We start from the raw sequence: 22195 nt of genomic DNA on the forward strand, positions 1-22195 counted from the left end.
CTGTACCTGCAACTGATGTTGTAGTAATCTGTGAGCCACGAGGACTCAGCAATCCCATTACCATGGGTATCAAGACTAGCAAAGCTTAATGGGTATGGAAAGGATAAGTGGTGAGGTTGCAGCAGCGACTAAGCAATGTATGGTGGCTAACATACGCAAATAAGAGCGAGAAGAGAAGCAACGGAACGGTCGTGAAACTAGCAATGATCAAGAAGTGAGCCTGAACTCCTACTTATGTCAAACATAACCCAAAACCATGTTCACTTCCCGGACTCCGCCGAAAAGAGACCATCACTGTTACACACGCGGTTAATGCGTTTTATTTAAGTCAAGTGTCAAGTTCTCTACAACCGGACATTAACAAATTCCCATCTGCCACATAACCGCGGGCACGGCTCTCGAAAGTTTATACCCTGCAGGGGTGTCCCAACTTAGCCCATTATAAGCTCTCACGGTCAACGAAGGATATTCCTTCTCCCGGGAAGACCCGATCAGTCTCGGAATCCCGGTTTACAAGACATTTCGACATTCATAAAACAAGACCAGCAAAGCCGCCCGATGTGCCGACAATCCCGATAGGAGCTGCACATATCTCGTTCTCAGGGAAACATCGGATGAGCACTACGTACAACTAAAACCAGACCTCAAGCTTCCCCGAGGGGGCGCTGCAAGTGGCTCTAGTTCGGACCAACACTTAGAGAAGCATTGGCCCGAGGGGGTTAAAATAAAGATGACCCTCGGGAGCGCGACTCCCAAGGGAAAAGAAATAGGTGATAGGCAAATGGTAAAACCAAGGTTGGGCCTTGCTGGAGGAGTTTTATTCAAAGCGAACTGTCAAGGGGGTCCCATAAATCACCCAACCGCGTAAGGGACGCAAAATCAAGGAACATAACACTGGTATGACGAAAACTAGGGCGGCAAGAGTGGAACAAAACACCAGGCATAAGGCCGAGCCTTCCACCCTTTACCAAGTATATAGATGCATTAATTAAGTATAAGAGATATTGTGATATCCCAACAAAATCCATGTCTCAACATGGAACAAACTTCATCTTCACCTACAACTAGCAACGCTATAAGAGGGGCTGAGCAAAGCGGTAACATAGCCAAACAACGGTTTGCTAGGAAGGGTGACAAAGGTTAGAGGCTGACATGGCAATTTGGGAGGCTTGATAAACAGGTGATAGGTAGCGCAGCATAGCGATAGAACGAAGCAACTAGCATAGCAATGATAGTAATGAGATCCAAGGTGACGGTCATTTTGCCTGAAATCCCGCTAGGAAGAAGAACGAGTCCATGAAGAAAATGAAGCCACGAAGACGAACGAATCCTCACGATCGCAACGAAACAGGAACTAACGAGAAGGAGCACAACCGGAAAGAAGCACACAACACGGTAAACACTCAACACATAAACAAGACATGATGCTCAACCAAGTATGATGCATGACAAGGCTACATGAAGCTACTCATGGCAAGAGATGATGCATACAAGAACAACACATCAAAGCAAGTTTAAATGAGGCCGGAGACAACATATAACATTTCCGGTAAGTCCTCATATGCAAGTTTCGAAATTGGTCCAGATCTGAATAAGCCTTATGTTCAAGTTGTTAAACAGCAAGTTAAGATGCACCAAGATGATCTACACAAAATTCTAGTCAAGTTACATATGAAGTTCATTTAGTTCGGAGCTATGGCCTAGAAGATATGAGCAAAACAAGTTAAACATGGCATTGATGCAAAATGCATTCAAACATCAAGCAAACACACTCAAAACATGGATGCAACAAGGTAACATGAAACTACATGCAAAACTAAGCAAGTTTCATATAGAGCATACTCAAAACGGAGCAACGGTTCAACACATACACATGAAACAAGTTTGAAGGGCAAACTGTCCAAAACAGCAACTAGGCATCTAGCAAGCATCAAAACAATATGCTACATCACCTCAATATGAAAACAAAAGGCATGGACGTGATGTATAGGTAAAGCATTACAAAACACGAACACTGAACTATCCCCAGAAACCACTAGAACATGCTCAAAAGGACATGGCAAGATTACAAATAATAACAGTTTCACAGACTTAGCAGAAATCACTGGACATGGCAGAAATAACATCAGGTTGCTAAGTTTAGAGCTATCAAACAACATGCTAAAGGAATAGATCATAGCAACCAAAGGCATGGCATGAATCTACTAATTTCATAGAACAAAAATCCCTTACTGATCACGAGCCAAAAAGGCACAAAAGATATGATGGCACCCATGTAAACATAGCAAGTTTCATAAACATATTCAGACGGCAGAAAAACTGAGCATGGCATAAACAGAATTATGAAGGCATCTTTGCAAGCTCAAATCACTCATCACAAAGCATTTCAAGGTATGTGAAGGCATCCAACAGTAATATGGCATAATTATGAAGCTAAGCATGGCAAGAGCATGTCCATAGGGTGAATGGATCACTAGCAAAACACATGGCAAAACTGAACTAAATGTTGACAGGCTGACAGCAACATTATTTAGCAATTTGAGAGCAAGATTACAACAAGCTACATCAGGCTCTAAATTGAAATAAGGGCATGGATGGATACATCATAACATTTATAACAAAACACACTTATTAAATATCTCCAGATTATGCATACAACTCATGGTAACAACAGGTTTACATGGCATCACAATGTTACAGCTACAGACTTAGCAGAAATGACTTAAGTCACAGAAATCAGTAACATCATGGAGGCTACTTGGCATGCTTGTGCTAGTCACCACATAGATCACAAAAATACAAGACAAGCACCCCTATAAAGATGGCATGATGTAGTTCAAAACTCATGTAGAGCTCATACTCATAGGATGCACACACAAAATGCAATGAAAAAGACAAATCCTCAAGTTCTGTTAACAGACAGCAGTTAACATCACATAGCACCCTTGCAACGACGATTATGGCATCAAGATGAACTCAAACAAGCATGGCACAAAGTAACAAAATGGATAGCATCTCATGATGAACATTTTGATATATTACACGCACAAAACGGAGCAGCACACATAAAGATATGGCATGACAAACATATGCAGATGATATTGAAAATCTGGGACTTGGAACAAAAATGGACCTCGGGGAAATGGGACGGGATGGACCCGGGACGAGCGGATCCAGGGGCACAGGGGCGCGTTTGGTTGGACGTGGTGGTGGATCTCATCCACCCTGCGGTTCCGGACCGAATCTCACCGGATCCGGCCGGAGACGGCGACGACGAGCGGTGGTGCGGTGAGGACGGCGGCGGAGCGGGAGGGAGAGGCGCGGCCACCGGGCGACGCAGCGGCGCTCGGCCGACGGGGAGGCGCGACGGCAGCGGGGTCAGCGACGGCGGGGCCGGCGGCGGCGCACTGCCTAGGCGGCGGGCGGAGCGATGGGCGGTGAGGCGCGGGCTCCCTCGGGCCCGGGGCGGGCCTGATCTGGGCTCCACGGCCCGGCGGCGGAGGGAGGAGAGAGAGGGCCGACGGGGCGACATGGCGGCTTCGGATTGGCCGGCTGCAATGGGCGGACACGTCCGGTGACGACGCGGACATGTCTGGTGGCGGGAGGAGGAAGAGGGCTAGGGTTAGGGGTGGATTCATCCGCAAATTTCGGGGGAGGGGGTGTTTATAGGTAGAGGGAGCTAGGAGAGTCCAAATGAGGTGCGGTTTTCGCCCGCACGATCGTGATCGAACGACCGGGAGCATGGAGGGGGTTAGATGGGCTAGGTGGGCTGTGTGAAGAGGTGCTGGGCTGCAAAGAGAAGGGGGTTTTGGGCTACGCGGTTAATCATTGGGGCATCAAACGACCTCCAAATGGAACGAAATTTGACGGGCGGTCTACCGGTGATATACCAAGGCCACTCGGCAAATCTCGGCCCATTCCGAGAACGTTCTTCTCCCGCTCACGAAACAAGGTCTGAGAGGGGCGACGGGCGCGTGCGAGTGTGGTTGGGCTCAGAACGGACAACGGAGAGAACCGGGGAAACCCGAACGGATGCAAGTTTCGAAAAACATGCAGATGATGACATGGCAAAATGCAACACGCAAGCAAATGACATGGCAACAATGACGAATAACTAGAAGACACCTGGCGCATCGGATCCGGGGCGTTACACCGCATCACCCTCACCCAGGACGGGCTTCGCCGTGCAAAGCTGGAGAAGGAGGCGCCCCCAAGAAGCGCGCCAGGAGCAGCTGGGGATGGGGAGATGCTAACTGGTGAAGAAGAAGATGGTGCCGGCCAAGAGCCAACAATGCTAGCATCGTTTTAGAATTATCATCAAATTTGCTTTATGTTGTTTGCTTATGTATCGTTAGTTTGCTTGTGTTCATTTGCTTTTACTAAACTTAGTTTGCTTGTCATGCAGAATCGCTTGTAATGATGAACTTTGATTATGTTAGATTGCTTTCTGTTGAACTTAGTTTGCTGATGATGAACTTGTCGTACAGAATGCTTGTGATAATTTGTTTTCTGTTGTTTGCTTATGTATCATTAGATTCGAGCAGTGCACAAAACGAACGAAGTTGCAGTGTGCAAATAGGACGCATGCAATGCAAAATGTGTACGAATGCAGTACAGACTCTGTCGAATGAAGTTTACACATACCCAACAAAGCAGTGCACGCCCCTAAATTTGAAAAAAGAATACATAAGAGCAAAAACACAAAAAGAAAAATGCGACCTGTATATGTAGTGCGGAATATGTGAACATGAAGTACAGAAACATAATCAATGCAGTGCACGGATGATTTACTAAGCAGTGCACGCCCCTACATTTGAAAAAAGAATACATCAGAGCAAAAACACGAAAACAAAATGAGAACTGTACATGTACTACGGAATGCGTGCACATGCAGTACAGAACCCTGATCAATGCAGTGCACGGATGATTTACTAAGCAGTGCACGCCCCTACATTGGAAAAAATACATGAGAGAAAATATTAAAAAAATTGACCACCCAGGTGCAACTGGCCCCAGCCAGTCTCGTAGTAGATCTACACCCACAGCAGGCGAGTCGTTCTGAGCCACGATGAATGGGGCCGGGCACACATGGGCCCATAGGTCAGAGAGCATAGAGCAGCGAGCGTCGTGTATAAGCGCCCAAATAAGTAACCAGAGGAGTTCGATATGGCTGCCTCGCCAGCGCTTATAAACAGGTCGGGCGCGCCTTCCGCGGGCGAGGTGGGACTAAACATTAGGCCGCACACACAACGCACCGGGAACCAGCCGTGCTCACAGGCCGACTTGGGCCCAATGCGTCTTCACTCCCCGAACACAGGCCCAACAGACAAAAGAGAGGCCACTGAAAATTAAAAAAAAATCCCACATACCACTCCACAAACACAGGCCCAACCACACGTTCCGCAGTTCGTCGTGACATGACAATGCAGTTCGCTATTCTCAAGTAAGCAGTCTTGTTGCTTCTCAAATGCATTCGCGTACACTGAATCAGAACCAATCCACCTCCTAACACCAACCACAACATTTATTACTTTCGTTGCTCAATTGGTTGCATAAAAACGTATCCATTCGTGCTCCAGACTAACACAACTCCTCCCCCCGTTCCTCTTTTTCTTCAAATCGTAGATCTAGGGTTCATCCCATCCCCAGCTTTTCTCTGAAATTCCACTGAACCCGCCATGGACTGTAAGTGCGGGTGTTTGGCAAGGATGGCGCCGGTAGCAGACACATGCGTGTACGCAGAAGGTCTAGAGCTCACCAACACCGAGTGGGGCAGCATGCTCGGGTGGCTGATGATACCCAACATGGGGTTTCAGGCGCCATTTCTTCATCGCCTCACAACCGCAGATCTGCAGGAAAGTTGGGTATGTTTTTCCCTCACAATTTTCGACATAATCTAGGCTGCAAATCCACATCTGAATATATAGTTCAATCAATTTGTTCAGTAGTGTCAACAAATACAAAACAGAATTTGTATTGTTGTTCAGATTTGTTAGCTATTCAGACTAGATGCTTCCACCTATTTTTCTTCAGTACCACACCAGGTATCGACACTAGTTAGATCAAAACCCCATCACACGAACAAAAAAGAGGGTCAGTAGATCAGCGTTGCAGTTCTCTTAACATGCTGGCGAAGTACACTGTAACTGACCTTGCAGTACAAGCATGTTGCAGTATAATATATATCCTAGTAAAACTAGAGGTCAATTCCATATATAAGTTTGTTCATACATTGCAACTACTTTAGAAAATAGTAGTCATATATATATGTAAGTATTTAAGTCAACATAAACAGATCATCCTAAGTATAAAGAAAAACATTTGATGTTTACTTATAAAATTATTTTTCCACCCATTCCAAAATGCAGAAACTACCATCCACAATAAAATTTCCTTCTCTGAGTTTAGAGAAGGTTACTTTGGAGACACAACACAAGAATGGGTATGCAGACATGCAAGCTGACTACCACATCAACTCTGAAGACTGCATCAACATAACTACTGGTTGGAAAGATTTTGTCTCCAAGAATGGCTTTGAGGTCGTAGAAGTGGCCATGGTGTTTTTCTACAAAGAAGAAGACTCCCTCAAGTTTACAATATTTGCACTCTAGGTTGTCTAATATGAAGCAAGCCATCAGTGGCATATTTCTAATGCTTTGCTTATGTTGTATGCTTTTAAAATTATGTCCATCAGACACTTTGAACGATGCCTATTTAAAGTATGCAACCTCAACTACATCATTTTATCACCCTTTTTAGACAAGCTGCTGCTGGCAGTAATGCAGTTCTCTCAAACACATAGTGTTGTCCTAAATATAAAAAGAGCAGTCCTCTGAACAGTAACAATGAAATGCGAATGGTCGAAACTTTGGAGTTAACATATGATGTTCAAAAGAATTCTCATAGTATGCAGTTCAAAAAAATTGTTATAATAACTATTCAGCTAACACAGGCATATAATGGACCATCTATTCTAATAGCAGAACAGAACATTAACCATACTTCTAATGTAGTACGAAAGTGCATATTATGAAGTCCTCTAGAACACAGAATGCAGTTTAAGAATAGAGAAATCTCATAAGCTGCCATAACCACTGTAATGCAGCTACAACGAAGTACACTACTAACGAAAATGCAGTGTACTACAACGTATGCCACAACTACAACAAATAAAATTAAAGCAGTAGAAATCCAGACATGTGGTAGACTAACAGAGGTGCCAATTCACTCGCACTTCCATAACTCGCCTAAAAATCCAACCACTAAACTATCGAAAAATACCCCCGCAAAAAATGACATGGAAGACACGGCAACTGGACGAACAGCATCAGCTTTCATTTAAAAATTGCAATTCAAAAAATGATGATTATACCCGCAATACAATGAATTCCAACCTATAGCAACAGTAATTACAAGATTCAAACACGCATAGACGCACAAAATCCAAAAAATCAACAAAAACAGAGGAGTGGACGAAGCTCACCCGCCCACACAATCAAATTCACAGGAATTGAAAACTAACTCCTAAAAATTAACAAACTGTAGAGTGAACAGACCGATTAAAACAAACGCAATCAAAGATTTCCTACTAACAAACAACATCCGAGCACAAAAAAGTCGCATCCGACGCGAACACGAACGAACAGAGAAAGCTCGTCCGCCAAATCGCTCGATTTGCAAGCACTCTAGTAGATTTTCCTGTAAATTAGAAAGAATAAAGGTGAAATGAGATGCAGAGACAAACTAAATCATCCCGAACATACGATTCCACACAGAAAACGCGGGCGGACCACCAGAAAATGAAGCAGTTCTCCCGTGAAGCATTGCAGTGCCCAACGTAAAGACGATGCAGTTCGCTTCTGTTGAGCGTCCAATGCGGAAGTGTTAGCAGAATAACTATTCTGCTAATATTATATATATATATATATATATGTATATATATATGTGTGTGTATATATGTGAGATCAGAAGAAAAAAAATGGAGCAACTTGTGCACATCCATAATGGGGCATTCTTGATAAATCTATGTCAAAAGTCAAACTTTGACATATGATCAAATATTGTTGAATATGTCAAAATTCAAACTTTGACATATGATCAAACTTTGATATATTATCAAATGTTGCATATGTCAAAATTCAAACTTTGACATATGATATCTAGCTAGCGAGCTAATTCAACTAATATTAATATATCTATACCTATACCTATACTAATTAGCGACTCCCAAGAAATTACCACGTTAATCAAATTTTACAAACTATACATCTAACGACGGGACCAAGTTATTACGGTCTAGATTAACTCATACAAGTTGCGGAAAAAAAACTAAAAACGGTACCCGTAAAATATCTCCTCACCGTTTCTTCCTTTAAGAGTAAAACGTACATCAATCGATCTCTCATGTCTCTCTCTCTCTCACGTCTCTTGGGCATGGATCCCTCTTTCAATCTCTCTCTCTCTCTCCCTCTCCACATGGAAACAGATCCGAGTCTCTCTCAAATTGCAACAAGGGAAGTTGAGGCATGGATCTCCTGCTATGACGGAGCTCATCTAGATCAGGTTCGTGTTCTCACACTGATTTGTTTTGAATTTCTTTTTCCCAGTTTAGATTCACTGATTTGTTTTGAATTTCTTTTTCCTAGTTTAGATTCAATTTTTTCCCATCACGCCCTTTGATAGTGCTATCTAGGGATTCAATTTCCTTTATCTTCTTGAAGCAGATGATAACAGTGGCAAAATAAAATCAGTGTCCTCTATCCCTCCAAAAACAAGAAATAGATCTTCCTATAGCGTATAGAAAAAAATGTGATGTCAATCCTTCCTGTACAGGAGGAATACTATTTTCTGAATTATGGTATTAATTTTCGGAAAGTTTCTAGGCCATGACGTTTTATGGATCCAAGGAGTAGATGCACTGACTGTAGATATTAACTTTTGGTTCCTAAATGTCTCCAGCCACAGTCAAGACCTTGATTCACTAATAAACTAACTAATAAGAGTTTTGTGGTATGTCGTTCTATTTATGCATGCTAGGGACCATGGTGCTAACTATGTAGATTGACACTAGATTCATTGATTTATTTTTCTCATCCTTCATTCATATTTGTATACTTCAGACTACTGTATATTCTTTTCTTTTTTGTAGGTTTTTGGACATGCATGTGTGAACATTGCTCCACAATTAATTACACTGTAATACATTAGCAGGTAAGGCGAATCACTTCTTAAGATTCCCCATCATGAGTAACTACAGAAACAGGTGCATGACCATGTCTGCTCACGAACAAGCGAAGCTATGCTATCTGATGCTAAATCTAGCATATTCGGCTAGATCTGCTAGGGATTTACTCGAATAATTATCTATTATATTTTAACTTCTTCTTCGCAATTTGTATTTGATGAATCATGCTTTCTCAAAGTTTAACATAAATTTCGATTTTGGACATTTACTGAGAAACTGGAGCTAGGTGTTATGAGCATGATTCTTCAATGCAGAGAATAATTGGAGGACCAGTAAGAAAATTTTCATGATTTTGCCAAGTGCGCCGCCATGCTCCACCCACACTTGCAAGCCCTCCAATTAGATAGGCGTATAACCACGAGTATCATCCATTTACCCCAGGATACGAGAGCTTTCTCTCATGCAGTATTGACTCGCAATTTTCCAAGTGACATCATCTCTGTTTTGTTTTATCTTAGAAGTTGGAAATTTGTAGCACCTAACCTCATAGACATGTGTTTGTTCACGTTTTTTTCCTTAAAATCAGACTAATTGTAAGTCTACTTCTATGGCTGATGCAACTCAGCATTAGTATCTTCCAGATCTCATATATTCATTGTCACTAGATGAATTCAGGTCTGATGGGGTCTTCCCTTTGCACATGTGTGCATTTAGCTAAATTGCCATCTAATTGTTGCCACTAATCACAAATGTAAGTGCAGTCTGAAAGTTGAAGGATGACATGTTCTCTAGGGTCGGCAATAATTGAAAAAATATAGTGGTACGTGGTACCCAAGGTAATACTTGAGAATTGTTTGTGGATGATGTGATTTCTACTTTCTTCTGATGCCTTTTCCCTTTTTCATCTGTACAGATCTCATGATCTTTAGTGACCACAGTGTCATGTAAACTACACATACAGTTGTGGTACTTGATTTGGAAACATCATATAAAACATACTACAACAAAAAGAATCTTCTATTTTCTATCTTTCACATATTGAACGATGCACTTCAAAATTTTCATTAATTCTATCATCTACCTATGGAAGACGATCCAACATGGATGCTCTAAAAAGTACCGGTATGTAGCCTTTTAATTTCTATAACATGCACTCACTGCTACCTGCTTTGCACTGGATCTGATGTGTTGATATGTACATTTAACCAACTTATTTGTTCAGATTTTCCACATATTTCACTCAAGTAAAACATATGTATATGTTCAGTTTGTTTTCTTAATGTCTTGACCAATTCGTCAATGAGGATAAATGCATGTAGTTATTTTACGCCTATTATCCTTTAAAATTATTAAAAGAACTTCCCCGAGATATGTAACCCTGATGCTCCTGCTATTTTCGGCCATTATATTATAGCCTATGAATTTATTTCTTCTAACTTAATAAATTCACCGAGGATTATAATAAGGTTGCCGAGTTGTTGGATTTATTAAGTCAATTACATGTACGTCAAAACTTATGGTTTGAGGCTACGACCATAGCTTTTCAAGACTATTTGTTCCCTCTTTTGCTCCTGCAATACACATTGTCTCCTTATGTTGGATAACCAATTCTCTTTGTGCTCATTTTCTCTTTGTGAAGATTTTTTTTTGCTACGACCATAAGATTTGTCTTGACTAAAGTGTATATTGATGGATATAAACTTTTAATGGTCCTCACAATTCTATCAATCAATAGACATATGAAGAAAATCGGCCTATATAATATATACACTTTGGCCCATACATGTTGCGAAGAGTATTTTTTGAAGTATATTTACATAGTCTTTCTATTTCTATACATGGAAAATATATATTATGACACAATACGTGCTCACTACTAGAATTCCCAATTTTGCTGAGTGCCAAACGCACTGGGCAAACGCAAAAAGAAAAACTCGGCAATGTGGCTCTCACGATCATCCTTCTATGTCACGATTGCATTAGAAGCTCCAATCTCGCCGAACTTATTTCTCAGGTTTCTTTTGTTGCAAAGCCAATATTAGATTAGAATTATTTTATTTGTACACAGGAGTGATATTTAATTGTATTAACAGAAGTTTTGTTAATTAACTGAATAACGTAGCTGCAGTCTAACTCTGATCCCATCTTTTAGATTTTCACCAACGTGACTCCCATCTATGGATATTTTCATGTGTTGATAGCAATCGTTATGTTATTATGTGCGTGTCTTGCATCCGAGGCTAAGCTCCAAGGTCGCTTTTGCTACAAAGCTAGGTATTTGATTACAGTTTTTTATCTCTAAATAGGAGAGTAATTTTGCTCTTTAACAGAGCAAAACACGAATATGTTGGACGCCTGCTGGCAAAGTTTATTTTGCCGGGTTCTTTTCCACGGGCACTCAGTAGACACCTGCAAAGAATATTGTCGATTGCAAAACACGGGGAACTCAACAAACAAATGACACAGATAGAATGACAAGTTAACGGCCATGCTACATGGCACCATAGTTTTGCCGTTTTCTGCACTCGGCAAAACTATGCTCCCGTAGGGCTACCCAGATGGCGCCATGTGTAATGCTTGCCGAGTACAACATTATGCAAAGGGGTCCTAGATACTAGCGTTCTAGCCTAAAGAAGGTGATTCTAAATGTCCATGTTGCTTGATTGTTACCTTGATGCTAATATTTGATCTGTTTTCCAAATTAAAAATCCCCATGCAGGATGTTTATAAAATCTGCATATAACATCACCTGCATCGGAAATTTCTGTAGCATTTGAGGATGAGAAAATGGTGTATATGGTGTTGAAGGAAGCGTAGGAAGAAGCATCTTGACAAAAGACATGGCAAAGATGATGTCCAAGGGAAAAGCAGGGAAGTAAAACATAATTAGTTTAGAGTGGTTAATGTGAAAGCAGTTTTAGTTTCAGCAAGAGGTGGATTCTGAAGATAACAACAGGTCAACAGCACAAGACTATGATAAGGCATAACATAGTTCTGATGGGAAGGCATAACATAGTTGCTGGAAGATATATTTGTACAATAACAGGCACGCACATGCATGTGTAGTTATACGGGATTTAAAAAGAGTTAATATGAGAGATTCAATTCTGATAGCTGAAAGAAAATTACAGAACAAATTTCTGTAAGGTAGCAGCCCAATGAATTGTACAAATATTGATGCATGCAGGTGATGATATACACTATCATGTCAAACCCAGAATCAAATGTGTGTTGTGCATTAAGTTTTCAGTTCTTCGTGACATGTTTTGATTAGTTCTGAAGCATCCAGTTTAACATCTTATGTCTAAGACATTTGGAGAAGGATGAGAAAGAATATTTTGTCCTTAATTCTATGTTACATCATGGTATCTAAGGTGAGCCAAAATAAAATTTATGGCCTCAATTCTGGGTAACCCTCAAGGTACATAAGGTCAATCATATTAATAGATATAGTTCTTTTGGCAAAAAAATACTATTGTCAAGACCCTTAATAGTATCTTTCAAACACCCATTCTTTGAATATTGATGAAACATTATATACAACAAAAGGGTTTGCTGGAGTTGATTTTATCTGAGATATTCTAGCTATGATTTAAATATTAATTTCGGCCTCTTATTTGGAGAATGCATGGCTAGAGTACCACTTTGTATGGGATAGGATATGCCTACTCCATGAATGTAATAACTTGGAACTCCTGCTTAGAGCATTTTATGTATCATTGGATCATCCTTCTAAAAGTTTCCGCAAAAAAGGGCCTGTTCGATTCTTTGAATTTTTTACAATTTAAAGTCTTCAATGGGTCATCTTATATTTCGACAAAGGTTTCCGGTTTGTATGACAAAATTGGAGTATCTGATGGATCATATGTTTCTATACATTTCCAAAGGTCTGGTACCATGTCCCATCCACTGTTTCCCACCAAAAGTAAGACTAACGACTATGTCATTCCTACTTATGCTCTTTTGTGGTTGATCATTCTCTTTTTTAGATCATGCAAATATAAAAGGCCCTATTCTTATTTATATATAGTATATTATATATTTAATTATTGTCTGTAGATTATTTGTGGATAAATATAATCGAGAAATTTCAGTGATTGGCACAAAATAGAACTAAAAATTCATTTTCTATATCAAATTTGCAATATTCAAGATATAAACAGATGATAATTCTACCAGTCTAAAAAGCCAATGCTACATATTTAGGAATATTGTGCGATGTTTCATGGTGGAAAGATTAATGTGGAGTCTATTTTTCAAACATAATATTGTGCAGTGTCATTGAATTATATCGACCATATACAGCATATTACTATATTTGACTGATTTGTGAGAAAGTTTGCTTGATTTGAACCATCTCAGACTAGAAGCTAGACATACCAGTTCAAAATTATAATTGTTTATTATTAAAGATAAATAAAAACAAAAGTTTGTAAGAAAAAAAATCCCTAGCTTGATTATTGTGAGAGTTGATAGACAAGAGAGAACTTAATACGTAACAACACATGACTGCAAGCTATAAAATAATAGCTTTCACAATTCTAAAACTGCAGAAAATACAAATGTGAACTTAATTAGTTTAAGTATTTTAAAATATACCTAAATTACAGACGTAGAACTTTCAAAACAAATATGGGAAAAAATAGGTCTCCCATTAGAATAGAAATTTGTGTCCGGACGTTTACATTAGAAATTCAACCAAAAATAGCATGCAATATTTCTATAAAAATGAATTTTAAATACATAGTAAAATTGCAATTTAATGTTTGCATTTTGGAAATTAACCACTGATAATATTATCACAATTTCATAGATTAAGCAAAAACAAATTGTACAGAGCCAATATTGTATTATTAATAATTATTTCAAAAGGTACGTAATGATTGTACTTTTGATGCATGTGACCTTTTCACATTGTTAATGTTTATAATTACTAAATTCCATATAAAGTTCTATTGCATACTAGCCCGTGCGAAGGCACGGGTTGGCGACTAGTCTAGCTAATTCATCTAACATTTGATAAAACTATAAAAAAAACTAATTCATCTAACATTTCTATCTAGCTAATTCATCTAATTCATCTAACATTTGACATTAATCTAACATTTCCATCTAATTCATCTAACATTTGACATTAATATATCTAATTCGATCATCTAACAATTTGACATTAATCTAATTCATCTATCTAAAACTTTGACATTAATATAATTCATGTAGCTAAAACTTTGACATTAATCTAACATTTATATAACTAAAAGTATAAAAAACTAAAAAACAGAAAACAGAAAATAATTAAGAAAAATGTGTGTGTGTGTGTGTGTGTGTACTGTGTGTCTGCGCGGGCGGGCTCGATCGGATGATCGAGGGCGCGGCCCTGGCGCAGGGGGCTCACAGCGGGGCGACCGGGGCGACAACGGGGGGCAGCGGCGAGACGGCGACGGGGACGGGCCGAGGCGGCGACAGGGCCGGGGTCGGCGACGGGGACGGCGACGGCGTGCGACGGGGGCGGCGACGGGGCTACGTGGGTGAAATGATGATACCATGCCAACTTTCAACCTTTTCAGAGTTCATTTTGTAGTGCTTTTCAATTTCAGGGTCATTTAGCTAAAAAAATCAGTAAATGCATGAAAAATAGCAAATGAAGTCAGAAATGGTTGAAAGTTTATGACGTGGCTTTGAATGGTGCATACTGAAAGCACAAAAAGTCTGGAGTTGTAATAAATTTAAAAAAATGAAATGCCTTTGTAACACATGAGTTTTCGTTTGAAACCATGATACTTCGAAAGAGATTGTCCATTTTGTACACGAAGTGCATCAAGTTTTTTCCGTAACCCTCTCTACTTTTTTGCACATGCTATGTGGATGAAATGATGATACCATGCCAACTTTCAACCTTTTCAGAGTTCATTTTGTAGTGCTTTTCAATTGCAGGGTCATTTAGCTCAAAAAAATCAGTAAATGCATGAAAAAAAGCAAATGAAGTCAGAAAGGTACACGTTTGTCCGAAGCACAAAAGTACATGTTTCAAATGCCAAAACACATAAGCAACCTAACTATTACAAAGGTTCGTTGCGGTTTGTCCAAAGTGGGACTTTCCAGATATATAAGTCCGGAAACTCACGAGAGAAGAAAGTGATGACAGTGAAGCCGGTCACATCCCAGAGTGGGATCTTTGGGTGCAAAACTTTTTCTTCGCGTGTGTCCCTTTACGCCATAACCATGGACAATCTTCATCATTTAACTGGATGCTCGGGTCAATATTCACTATGAAGGGAGCAATTCCATGAAACTTTTCATAATCTTCTGACATGTCTGTCTTGTCATCCACTCCCACGATGTTTCTTTTCCCTGAAAGAACTATGTGGCGCTTTGGCTTATTGTATGATGTATTCGCTTCCTTATCTTTTCTTTTTCTTAGCTTGGTAGACATGTCCTTCAAATAGAAAACCTGCGCCACATCATTGGCTAGGACAAATGGTTCGTTTGCGTACGCAAGATTGTTGAGATCCACTGTTGTCATTCCGTACAGCGGGTCCTCCGTTACCCCGCCTCGTGTCATATTGACCCACTTGCACCGAAACAAAGGGACCTTCAAACCACGTCCATAGTCAAGTTCCCATATCTACTCTATGTAACCATAATATGTGTCCTTCCCCTCTTGGTTGCTGCATCAAAGCGGACACCACTGTTTTGGTTGGTGCTCTTCTTATCTTGGGCGATCGTGTAAAATGTATTCACATTTATCTCGTACCCTTTGAATGTCATTATATTCGAAGATGGTAACTGGGACAGCAAGTACAAGTCATCTTCAACAGTGTCGTCATGCATGGCACGTGTCTGCATCCAACCGGCAAAAGTCCCCGTTTGTTCACGTGTAATCCGGTCGTCAACTGCTCCGGGTGTTTGGAGCGTAGAATATTCTTGTGTTCCTCCATATACGGAGCCACCAAGGCGGAATTTTGTAGAACTGTGTAGTGTGCTTTAGTGAGAGAATGCTCGTCCATACATATTATTTTGTTCCGGTCCTAGCGTGCCATTTCAACCCAGTCTGCCCTTATGCCGCGATTCAGGAACACCAATCGGCTTAAGGTCGGGAATAAAGTCAATACAAAACTCAATGACCTCCTCATTTTCATGGCCCTTGGAGATGCTTCCTTCTGGCCTAGCATGGTTATGAACATATTTCTTTAAGACTCCCATGAACCTCTCAAAGGGGAACATGTTGTATAGAAATACAGGACCCAGAACATTAATCTCTTTGCATAGGTGAACTAGGATGTGCGTCATGATGTTGAAGAAGGATGGTGGGAACACCAACTCGAAACTGACAAGAAATTGCACCAAATCATTCTCTAACCTTGGTATGATTTCTGGATCGATTACCTTCTGAGAGATTGCATTGAGGAATGCACATAACTTCACAATGGCTAATTGAATGTTTTCCGGTAGAAGCCCCCTCAATGCAACCGGAAGCAGTTGCGTCATAATCACGTGGCAGTCATGAGACTTTAGGTTCTTGAACTTTTTCTCTGCCATATTTATTATTCCCTCTATATTCGACAAGAAGCCAGACGGACCTTCATACTGAGCAGGCATTCAAACAAGATTTCCTTCTCTTCTTTGGTAAGAGCATAGCTGGCATCACCCTGATGTATGTCGTCTTTTCCGTGCATACGTTGCTGGTCCTCCCGTGCCTCCGGTGTATCTTTTGTCTTCCCATACACGCCCAAGAAGCCAAGCAGGGTCATGCAAAGATTCTTCGTCACGTGCATCACGTCGATTGCAAAGCGTACCTCTAGGTCTTTCCACTAGGGCAGGTCCCAAAATATAGATTTCTTCTTCCACATGGGTGCGTGTCCGTCGGCGTCATTCGGAACAGATTGTCCGCCAGGACCCTTTCCAAAAATTACCTTCAAATCATTGACCATATCATGTACATCATCACTAGTACGGCGGTGAGGCTTCGTTTGGTGATCCGCCTCACCTTTGAAATGCTTGCCTTTCTTTCTTACGGGATGCCTGCTCGGAAGAAATCGACGATGTCCCAGGTACACATTCTTCTTACAATTATCCAAATATATATTGTCGGTATCATCCAAACAGTGCGTGCATGCGTGGTATCCCTTGTTTGTCTGTCATGAAAGGTTACTGAGAGCAGGCCAAATATTGATGGTCACAAACAGCAACGCATGTAGGTCAATTTTTTCCTGATCGAGCTCATCGCACGCAGTTGTAAGAGTTCTTCAACTAATGGCCTTAGGTACACATCAATGTCATTGCCGGGTTGCTTAGGGCCTTGGATGAGCACTGGCATCATAATGAACTTCCGCTTCATGCACAACCAAGGAGGAAGGTTATACATACATAGAGTCATAGGCCAGGTGCTATGATTGCTGCTCTGCTCCCCAAAAGGATTAATGCCATCTGCGCTTAGACCAAACCATATGTTCCTTGCGTGACCTGCAAAGTCCCCCCACTTCCTCTCGATTTTCCTCCACTGTGACCCGTCAGCGGGTACTCTCAACTTCCCGTCTTTCTTATGGTCTTCTCTGTGCCATCGCAACAACTTGGCATGATCTTTGTTTTGGAACAAACGTTTCAAATGTGGTATTATAGGAGCATACTACATCACCTTGGCAGGAATCTTCTTCCTGGCGCACTCGCCCCCTACATCACAAGGGTCATCGCGGCTGATCTTATAGCGCAATGCACCGCATACCGGGCACGCGTTCAAATCCTTGTACTCACCGCGGTACAGGATGCAGTCATTAGGGCATGCATGTATCTTCTGCACCTCTAATCCTAGAGGGCAGACAGCCTTCTGTGCCTCGTACGTACTCTCGGGCAACTCGTTGTCCTTTGGAAGCATCTTCTATAACATTATCAGCAACTTTCCAAATCCCTTGTCACATATACCATTCTCTGCCTTCCATTGCAGCAATTCCAGTGTGGTGCCCAATATTTTCTTGTCAGCTTCACAATTCGGGTACAACAATTTCTTGTGATCCTCTAACATGCGTTGCAACTTCTTCTTCTCCTTTTCACTTGCGCAGTTTCTCTTTGCATCGTCAATGGCCCGAGCTAGATCATCAGCGGGCTCATCTGATGCCTCTTCTTCAGCTTCTTCCCGCATTACCGGCTCAGCTTCTTCCCCCATTGTTGTACCATCGTATTCAGGGAACCCACGGCTAGGATAGCTGTCATCATTCTCTTCTTCTTCATTGTATTCCATCATAACCCCTCTTTCTCCGTGCTTGGTCCAAACATTATAGTGGGGCATGAAACCGGACTCAAACAGGTGCCAGTGAATGGTTTTTGACTTAGAGTAATTCCGATCATTCTTACAGCCAGCACACGGACAAGACATAAAACCATCCACCCGCTTGTTTGCCTCAGCCGCGAGCAGAAAAGTATGCACGCCATTACGAACTGGGGAGAGCATCGATCCTCGTACATCCATTGCCGGCTCATCTTCATTACACAACACTGAATAGACCAAATTAATACAAGTTCGTACATAAATTTCATACAACACTTATTATCATAAAACAACATACAAACTCTAGCTAAAGCATTTAAATGCAACAACAAATGCGATCAAGATCGCAACTAAGGCAACAATTGATCCAACAGCATAATGATACCAAGCCTCACTATCGATGGCATATTTTCTAATCTTTCTAATCTTCAAGCGCATTTTCTCTATCTTGATCTTGTGATCATCAACGACATCGGCAACATGCAACTCCAATTCTATCTTCTCCTCCTCAATTCTATTCAATTTTTCTTTCAAATACTCGTTTTCATTTTCAACCAAATTTAACCTCTCGATAATAGGGTCGGTTGGAATTTCCGGTTCACATACCTCCTAGATAAAAATATCTATGTCAACTTGATGGGCATAATTTGTCATAAACACGAAATGCAACAAATAGTTATAAAAGAGAATATACCACATCCGAATCATAACCCGGCGAGGGCCATGGGGATGGATATCAAAACCATGGCACTGTGTATAACAAACAACGTATGGGTAAGATAATTATACAAGTAACTATATATCTAAATAACACAAACATGATTTTTTTTATATAAAAATATAAGAACAAGAGGCTCACCAAAAGGTGGTGCCGGTGACGGGATGGTGCGGGCGATCGACGGTGGTTAGGATGGAGACGGGAAGGCACTAAGTAAACCACACCTACATATGCAAACTAAGAGTTATTTTGACCTGAAATTGCATGTAAATCAAATAAACTACCACATATAATTCCTCCCACCACAAATCACTATACTTATAGAGCATTGCAAGAGATAATCTAGCAATGAGAGATGAAAGGATAAAGTTGCAAACCTTTGTGATCACTTGGATGAATGGGGTGCCTTCAAATCTCGACAAATTTTGGCAAAAATGGAGCTGAGCTCGAGCAAGAGGGGAAGAAAACAGAGAGGAGGGGAAAAACAGAGCGCTTCGGCTCGGCCTGGACGAAGCACTATATATAGTGATATATTTAGTCCCGGTTGGTTATACAAACCAGGACTAAAGGTGCATCTCTAGTCCCAGTTCATAGCACGAACTGGGACTAAAGGTGTTGGTGGGGCCGCAGCCTGACACCAGCCTGCCACCACCTCTTTAGTCCCGGTTCGTGGCACAAACTTGTACTAAAGGTTCGCCATGAACCGGGACTAATGAGAGCTGCCCACCTAGCCGTTGGAACCGGCACTAATGGTCACATTAGTGACGGTTCAATTACAAACCGGGACTAATCAGCTGAACATTAGGCCCTTTTTCTACTAGTGATTCAAATGAAACTAACCGTGGTCGACCCCGGAGCAATGACTAGCATCGGAGGATGGGCCTGATCGGTCTTCTCGCACACAGACTGCACATTAGGTTTTGACGAGTCAGTCATACTAGTTAGTAATGAAAAGAACATTACATGCATGATTTGGCTAATATGCAGAAGAAACTTACCACAAGGAGCTCGTCATGGCCCGGTTCTGCATGTCATTCCGTGCTCTCTCCTCCTCCAACATCCTAGCCGTCCTCTCCTCCAACTCCCGCTCCTTCTCCGCCGCCTACCGGTCCCTCTCCGCCAGAAACGCCTGGGTTCTATCTATCTCTCTCTCTGAAGAGGAGCCGGCAACACCACTCTGAATGAAATATGCCCTAGAGGCAATAATAAAGTTATTATTTTATATTTCCTTATTCATGATAAAGGTTTATTATTCATGCTAGAATTGTACTGATCAGAAACTTAAATACATGTGTGAATACATAAACAAATATCGTGTCCCTAGTAAGCCTCTACTAGACTAGCTCGTTGATCAAAGATGGTTAAGGTTTCCTAACCATGGACATGTGTTGTCATTTGATAACGGGGTCACATCATTAGGAGAATGATTTGATGGACAAGATCCACCCGTTAGCTTAGCATAATGATCGTTCTGTTTATTGCTATTGCTTTCTTCATGTCAAATACTTATTCCTTTGGCTATGAGATTATGCAACTCTGGGACTATGCAACTCCCGGGTACCGAAGTAATACCTTTTGTGCTATAAAACGTCACAACGTAACTGGGTGATCATAAAGATGCTCTACAGGTATCTCCGAAGGTGTTTGTTGAGTTGGCATAGATCGAGATTAGGATTTGTCACTCCGAGTATCGGAGAGGTATCTCCGGGCCCTCTCGGTAATACACATCATAAGCTTGCAAGCAAATGACTAAGGAGTTAGTCGCGAGATGATGTATTACGGAACGAGTAAATTAGGAGACTTGCCGGTAACGAGATTGAACTAGGTATGTAGATACCGACGATCCAATCTCGAGCAAGTAACATACCGATACACAAAAGGAATTACGTATGTTGTCATAACGATTCGACCGATAAAGATCTTCGTAGAATATGTACGAGCCAATATGGGCATCCAGGTTCCACTATTGGTTATTGACCGGAGAGGTGTCTCGGTCATGTCTACATAGTTCTTGAACCCGTAGGGTCCGCACGCTTAATGTTCGTTGACGATATAGTGTTATCTGAGTTATATGTTTTGGTGACCGAATGTTCTTCCAGTCCCGGATGAGATCACAGACATGACGAGGAGTCTTGAAATGGTCAAGAGGTAAAGATTGATATATAGTACGATTGTATTTGACACCAGAAGTGTTTGCGGACGTACCGGGAAGAAATCGGGTCACCGGAAGGGGTTCCGAGCACCCCGGCATGTATATGGGCTTAATGGGCCAAGGGAGGGACATACCAGCCCATAGGGGGATGGTGCGCCCCTTTCCCTAGCCAAACAACCCTAGGGAAGGAAAAAGGGGAGGGCTAGCCCCTCCTGCCTTTCCCTCTCATGGGAGAAAGGAAAGTGGGGGTGCCACCCTCCCCTGCCTTTCTCGTTCCTATACATGGCAGGGGGCGCCACCTTGGGCACCCCCCTTGGCTGCTCCTCTCTCCCTCCCATCTATATATATGTAGGAGGGGGCGCCTAGCACACACCAGACAATTGCCTAGCCATGTGTGGCACTCCCCTCCACCGTTTACACCCTCGGTCATATTTTTGTAGTGCTTAGGCGAAGCCCTGCGGGGATCACTTCACCATCACGGTCACCATGCCGTCGTGCTGAAGGAACTCATCTACTACCTTCATGTCTTGTTGGATCAAGAAGGTGAGGGACGTCACCGAGCTGAACGTATGCAGAACACGGAGGTGCCGTGCATTCAGTACTTGATCGGTTGAAGCGTGAAGAAGTTCGACTACATCAACCGCGTTGTGAAACGCTTCCGCTTACGGTCTACGAGGGTACGTAGACACACTCTCCCACTCATTGCTATGCATCTTTATGGATAGATCATTGCGTGTGCGTAGAATTTTTTTGTTTTCCATGCACCATTTCCCAACAGTGGCATCATGAGCCAGGTCTATGCGTAGATGATATGCACGAGTAGAACACAAAGCGTTGTGGTCGGTGATAGTCATACTGCTTACCACCAACGTCTTATTT

General features: G+C 41.7%; 2 long non-coding RNA genes across 2 annotated transcripts; both read left to right on the forward strand.

Moving 5' to 3' along the window:
* The first annotated feature begins 8426 nt into the window (after positions 1-8426).
* LOC123144541 (uncharacterized) lies at positions 8427-9178 on the forward strand. Its single transcript, XR_006471636.1, has 2 exons — positions 8427-8562; positions 9149-9178. It is a non-coding gene; the product is annotated as an uncharacterized lncRNA (long non-coding RNA).
* Positions 9179-10249: 1071 nt separating this feature from the next.
* On the forward strand, positions 10250-12297 carry LOC123144542 (uncharacterized). The gene is made up of 2 exons (XR_006471637.1): positions 10250-10306; positions 11904-12297. It is a non-coding gene; the product is annotated as an uncharacterized lncRNA (long non-coding RNA).
* The last annotated feature ends 9898 nt before the right edge of the window (positions 12298-22195 follow it).

Source organism: Triticum aestivum, chromosome 6D (assembly GCF_018294505.1).
Source record: "Triticum aestivum cultivar Chinese Spring chromosome 6D, IWGSC CS RefSeq v2.1, whole genome shotgun sequence".
In the NCBI taxonomy this organism is placed as follows: domain Eukaryota; kingdom Viridiplantae; phylum Streptophyta; class Magnoliopsida; order Poales; family Poaceae; genus Triticum; species Triticum aestivum.